The sequence below is a fragment of the Phocoena sinus genome, chromosome 8 (assembly GCF_008692025.1).
Source record: "Phocoena sinus isolate mPhoSin1 chromosome 8, mPhoSin1.pri, whole genome shotgun sequence".
Lineage (NCBI taxonomy): Eukaryota > Metazoa > Chordata > Mammalia > Artiodactyla > Phocoenidae > Phocoena > Phocoena sinus.
This window is the reverse complement of record NC_045770.1, coordinates 10,303,199-10,309,412: the sequence shown is the minus strand read 5'-3', so window position 1 is coordinate 10,309,412 and position 6,214 is coordinate 10,303,199.

Genomic DNA, 6,214 nt, shown 5'->3' with positions numbered 1-6,214 from the left:
GTTACCTGGTTTATACCTTCCCCTGGGGGCCTGGCAAGGCTTGTTTCCCACCCTATGTTTCTTGGGGAAGAAAGCCGCCTGGCTGTGTCCATCTTGTCTTCATTTTTGGTAGTGTGTGCTGACCACCGCCTGAGAGTTTGGAGGGACTAGAGCATGAGGAGAGGCTAAGAAGATGACAGACGCCTAAACGGACATCCACAGTCTAAGCCCTTATGCATAAGATCCTTGCCCTCAGGGGGTCCTCTTCACAGTGGTGACAGGCAACTGCCTCAGATGTGAGCACTGTCACTGTGGGATGTCATTAAAGGTGATGCCCAACTTCGTCATCTGTCAAATGGCAACAATACTGCAAAGTTCCCAGCCTACTGTGAGACAATTCATGTGGTAACTGTAACTCACCCGCATAGAGGAGGGCTATTCTGACACCCACCCAGTTGCAGGCTCTTAGCAGGACTTCATCAACCCTGCACAATGAATGAGGAAATAATGTAAGAAAGAGTAAATGAATAAATAATGGTTTATTGTCAGTGTAAGAGGAGTGATGTGTCAGCTCACCTTTTGTGGGATGTGATATGCTGCAACGCACATGTATGCACTAACTTTTAAAAATCTTCACATGCCTTTAAGTAGCTTTTTAGTTTATCTCTTTTTCTTTTTGCACACCAGGAATGTGAGACCCATTTCACCTACAGTGAACTAGGTGAGAAGTAGCAGAATGGGAACTTGAACTCAGGTCTTCTCCCTCTAAGCCCGGCACCAGTGCCATTTCCCTCTGGAATACAGGTCTCAGCTTCAACCCCACCTCTCTATTCTGTCCAGCCAAGGTGGCCGCCTCCCCCTCACTCTCTTTCCAATTCACCTGTTTTATTTCCTTTACCTCATATATCACTTCCGCTATTGGACATCATCTTATTTGTTGCTTTTAAGTCTGCAAGCTGTTCTATGTGCTAAATTAGACCTTTGTTCTTTAATAAAACTATCACAACAGCCTTATGAATTTAGTATCAGTTTTATCTCTATTTTATGTATGCAAAAACTGAAATTCAGAGAGTTTAGGTTACTTTCGAAGTTTAAACAATAGTGGTAAAGTTACTCTAAGTAGAAGAGTTCAGATATTTGGTATCTGACTGCAATGGTCACGCTTTTCAATTCTGAGCTAATGTCTCCTAAAGGTGCTAGATGACTATTTTTTAGTATAAGGGTGTTTTTTTGTTTTTTGTTTTTTGTTTTTGTTTTTGCCGTACGCGGGCCTCTCACTGTTGTGGCCTCTCCCGTTGCGGAGCACAGGCTCCGGACGCGCAGGCTCAGCGGCCATGGCTCACGGGCCCAGCCGCTCTGCGGCATGTGGGATCTTCCCGGACTGGGGCACGAACCCGTGTCCCCTGCATCGGCAGGTGGACCCTCAACCACTGCGCCACCAGGGAAGCCCAGGATAAGGGTGTTTTTGTCACTGTTATTGTTGTTTTCAGAATTAACGTATAACTTCTACACCATCTCTTAAGAAAATTGGTGACATCCTAGTATCTACTGACTTCAGGAGGATTGAGAGTTACCGAAATAAATGACATAATAGACATGTACAATAATGGAATTATTCCAGTGTTTTTTTCCCTCTTGGAGACAAGCAGCAGTGTGGGTCTCGTTAATATCTGGCCTGAAAATGCATGTTCTTATTCTTCTCTACAGATCTTACCAAAGATCATTTCACCAAGAGCATATGTTGGCTGGTTATGAGGGAGAGATGGCCCAGATGTGTATTTGGGGGCAAAAGGAAATTAACAGTTTAAAACCTGCTGGCTATCACTTACCAAGCAAATACTACAGTTGACTCTAAATGATTGGAAATAGTAAAGAGAGCATGGATTTCAGCTTCTGGAACTTATAACAGCGCGTTTGGGGTAAGTCTCTTAGCTGTCTGAGTCTTGCTTTTCTCATCTGTAAAATGAGGAAAATAAAACCTTCTTTTCAGGAATGTTATAAGGATTAAGTGAAACAATTCATATAAACTGCCTGGTGTGCTGCTAGTGATAAGTAAACTTTCGTCTCCTTCCACTATCCCTGGTTCATAATGATTTACTAGTCTGTGTATGAGTCATGATTATAAAATAAAGAATAAGGTCGATATCGCAAGTAAAGAGACTGGAATGCAAACATCGCAGTATGTCTTGGGAAGCTACCCACTTGGCCTAACCATGCTGTGTTGGCTCAAACATTTTTGGAATGCTTCTCTCTACCAGTCAGCCCTCCGTGCAGAAGACATTCACAGGAAATGAAATCAACAACTTGTTATTCATCCATCTCAGACTCTTACTCATCCTGAACAAGTGAATGAATGATTATTTTCGGACCAACAGATAAGGAACAAGCCACAACCCTACAACATTTTCTGGAGTGGCCATTCAGCTCTCTGGTCAAGTATCACTCAGCTTCCCTGAACTTTTTCCAGATATGCTCAGAGAAGCACTTGTTAGCAATTTTACCAGTAGCCAGTTTCTAAATGGGGAAGTGGATTGGCTCTGAGGGACAGTGTGTATTAGTCACAGAAGGCGAGGGACGGTGACATTCTTGAAAACAGAGGGGACCAGAAATAGTATTACAAATATCTAGAGCATTTCTTTCTTGAGAGAAAGGTTCAAAAACACTCGTTTTAATGAGGCTGGTGTGTAACAAGACTGATGTGGGAGTGAGGCAACCCCATTTCAGGGAACAGCAGTCCACCGGAGAAGGTCTCAAGAGCCCTCACTTACAAAACACTTTGCTTTGACTGCGAGCACCCTGAACTATGGATACTTTACTTAGATTTCAAAGGCCAACGACGTTGATGCTCTTCAAGAGTAATTACTAGCTAGATGTGTGAATGTATGAGCCTTGGGTCTCTTGCTGCCCGTGCTAGAGATTCTTTGTCGGAAGAAGACTTACATCTCCCATTTCATCTCTAGCTGTGCTAGCTCTGCTCCAAGGCCAGAGACCATCCCCTGCTCAAATTTGCCAACTTTCTTGCAAATGCATCACTACTACTGGACAGAAACCCAAAGTCCTTTGTGATGTGAAAGGCTTAACTGCAATTCCTTAAGTGCGGCTCTGTATATTTATACACACCCTTCCCTTTAGCCCTATCACCCGAAAGCATGCTTCCCATATCATGACATCTCACCCTTAAAATCTCCCAAGGACAAGAACATTCTCCTATGTAATCATAAGACCGTTATCGTGCTTATGAAAATCAACAGTAATACAATAACCGCAGCCAACAGTAAGTCCATATTCATATTTCCCGAATTGTCTCAAAAATGTCCTTTTAGAGCAGGTTTTTTGGATCCAGGATCCAATCAGGGTCTGAGCATTGCACATGGCTGTTCTGTCTCTCTACTTTTCTCCCAGGTAGAGCACTCCACTGTCTCATTCTGATCTGCATGGTGCTGGGCCCTTTAATGAGCCTAGGCTACTTGTCCTGAAGAATGTCCCACACTCTTAATGAATGACTGTTTCCCCCTCGGGATTAGATTCAGGTGACATTTCTGACAAGAGCATCGCATAAGCTGTGATGTGTACCACCCACTGCATCTCATCTCAGGAGTCACAAGTCAGAGGCACCCCATGATTGGCAATGCCAAGGTCAAGCTCTTGGTTAAGGTAGAGACCACCAGGTCTCTCCATTCTCCCTTTGTATTTAATAAATAAGCTATGGGGTGACACTCTGAAACACTATGAATATCCTACTCCCCAACAGCCCTTTTACCCAATGGCTTGAACATCTATTAGTGATTCTTAATAGAATCTGCCATGAATTACACTGAGGGTTGAAAAATGGTGATTTCTCTAATTCCATCATTGTTTCCACACTCATTTGTCAGCATTGTTTTGTGAAAAACAGTTTTCCCTTTTCTCTCCCTCTTTTCCCCTTTCTTTATTTTTAAAGTATCACTATGGATTTATGGGGGTTTATTTGCTTGTTTAGCCTGCTATAATCCAATATCATCATTTGAGGGTAGAGAAGGGGGGTGTTCAAATTGGATTTGGCTGTGGGAGCTCCTTCAGGCTGGCTCCTATATCCTTTTCATATAATCCCATTAATCCTGGGGCAATTCAACACTTTGTGACGTAAGATGTTCCAGGCCAACCTTGTGCTTTCCCTGCCTCTGACCTGGAATCAGCATCTCTCCATGGAGCCCTGACTCTTTTTAGTTGAGGAAATGGTGCTTAGAAATAAAAATCTATGTGCTAGGTGTGCGTCCAACTGCAATTTTAAAATGCAATTTTGAAGCAATAAATTTCTAGATCTCTGCTACCCAGGCCTGGGATTACCGAGACATTATGACAGCCAATAGTAATACGGCATGACTCCAGAGGACCTTCCTCCTAAAAAGAATCTCTGTCTTGGATGCCCTTCTGAGGCTGAGGGGTGATCCGAACCTTCACTTGGTCTCACCTGAGAGATTTATCTACCACTGCTCTAAGGAACTTGCCCTACACTTAAGAGTAGCAAGTCTTAAGACATTTTTAGCCCCAGCCCAAGAAAGAAAGAAGAAATTACTAGAATGGCTCTCATTTCTGAAAAACCTGGGTTTAAGCACTGATTTACTCTCCTGCATCACTGTGTTATCACGGTTACATTGCATAGTTTTTCTGAGCCTCAGTCTTTTTTTTCTGCCTTTAAGAAAAATGTATTTAATGTAGCTTCTTTATATTGTTTTGTTTTCTTGGGGGGTGATAATTAAACAAGGTATTATGCCTGAAAGTGTTTAAAAATTGTAAAGAGCTATGTGAACACTATTACTAAATGGGAATAAGAGGGTAACATTTTAGGTGGGTGGAAGCAGCATAGGTAATTCAAATTCAAGAGCAATCTCAGTCTCTACTTCTTTAATTAAAGTCTCTAACTAAGGAGCAGTTTGCACTTGCATTTCTCCTCTTGGCTTCTCTTTACAGGAGCTTCTAACTAATGAGCGGAGAACAGGCCACGAGGAAGCTTCTAGGAGTGGTCTGGAGGCTCCATCCACACTCATGCTGGACACTTAGCCCCAGGAGCACCCACAAGTAGCCAGATGGGGGGGCAATAACTGAAGGCAAAGTCAGGGCCTGAAAGAATAGAGTCACTTGCCATTTAAAGACACGTGTTTCAGGCCTTCCCTGGTGGCGCAGTGGTTAAGAATCCGCCTGCCAATGCAGGGGACACGGGTTCGATCCCTGGTCCAGGAAGATCCCACATGCCGTGGAGCAACTAAGCCCATGCGCCACAACTACGGAGCCTTCGCACTAGAGCCCGCAAGCCACAACTACTCAGCCCATGTGCTGCGACTACCGAAGCCCGCGCGCCTAAAGCCCGAGCTCCACAAGAGAAACCACTGCAATGAGAAGCCTGTGCATGGCAACGAAGAGTAGCCCCCGCTCGATGCAACTAGAGAAAGCCTGCGCGCAGCGAGACCCAATGCAACCAAATAAATAAAATAAAATAGAGACACGTGTTTCCCAAACAGCCCTTCCACTGAATGTTGGAGGTTTGTGTAAATATCACCTCTCTTGCTGGTTCAGGCCACCCATGTGAATGTCCCACACTCTTAATGAATGACTGTAGCAGTGAGGTCATTTTCCCTCTAAAACCCCTACAAGCCTCCAGTCACAGGTGCTCCACTTCTGGTGTGTGGCCCTTAGATCTTTCCAAAAGGATGTCTTTAAGGAGACTTGCTTTGGGGTTACTCACAGCATCGTGAACCGGAGGCGTGAACTAGGCATGAAGATCTGTCTCATCACCAAGGAAACTGAAGGAGGGAGAGGGGAGATTCTGACCGGGGCTCTGAGCCCATCCACCCAGTGGGGCGGGAGAGAGAGTTTCTTAGCCTGTCTCAAAATCAGGGAAGCGAGGAAATGCAATTGCATATGTGCTGTCAAGGAGTCTCTCATCTCAGCTGGAATGCAATTCAAGCCAATTCAAGAGCATTTATTAAGTGCCCACTGAGGCCACAGCTCTGGGAAAGGCACGTGGAGCCTTATGGAGCTCACATTCTCCCCTGGAGGTAAGCATTAAGTATATGACATAGCCTTCACTGTGCTTAGCGCTATGATAAAGGGGGCACAGAGGACAAGGTGGGTGGCAGTTTTCATCTATGCAGTATGCGCAAGAAAGGCAGGTGATCTCAGGTAAGTCCCCTTAGAAGAGGTCGGGGGAAGAAAGAGCTCCAGGCAGAGGGAACAGCATAAATTGAGGACAGTGGCC